The following is a 670-nucleotide window of genomic DNA, read 5'->3' on the forward strand; positions in this document are numbered from 1 at the left end:
GGAACAAAAGAGAAACTATGAATATGATAAAGTTTAGTTTTCTAAAGCTTAACTAGAGCAGCGAGCCCTGAGCAACCCTGCGGCCCATAGGTAAAATTCAACATTTTTTATTACCAGATCTGTGGCCGTGGCTTGGTGGGCGTGGCAGGGGAAGGATACTGCAAAATCCCCATTCCCTCCAGATCAGCTGGGACTTGGGAGGCAGAGAATAGATGGGGGCATGGCCAGCCAGAGGTGGTATTTGCCAGTTCTCCGAACTACTCAAAATTTCCGCTATCGGTTCTCCAGAACCTGTCAGAACCTGCTAGATTTCACCCCTGCTTTGGCCACTGAAGGATCGGACCACAAGAGATATCTCAATAAACGCTTCTTGAGAAAGCAACCAGGTGTCCTGTGGTGTTCCCTGGCCCTCCGGGCAGAGTGGAGGCTCCAGCCGCAGGTGGCATCCTTTGTGTGTGTGGGGGGGCAGAGGGCTCTGGTGGAGCTGAGTGGGGACTGCTCGTGGGGGGGGGGAGGTGAGCTGAGAGAGTCTCCTATCCCAATAGAGGAGCTCTGTGAATCTCTCTGGCCTCTGTTCTTCTTCGCCTTTTGAAATCTAGCCTTCTCCAGGCTAGGAAATCCAACCAAGGAGAGGAGACGGGACAGAAGCCTGAAGGGCAGGCTCTGCCCG

Source organism: Thamnophis elegans, chromosome 13, assembly GCF_009769535.1.
Source record: "Thamnophis elegans isolate rThaEle1 chromosome 13, rThaEle1.pri, whole genome shotgun sequence".
NCBI lineage: Eukaryota > Metazoa > Chordata > Lepidosauria > Squamata > Colubridae > Thamnophis > Thamnophis elegans.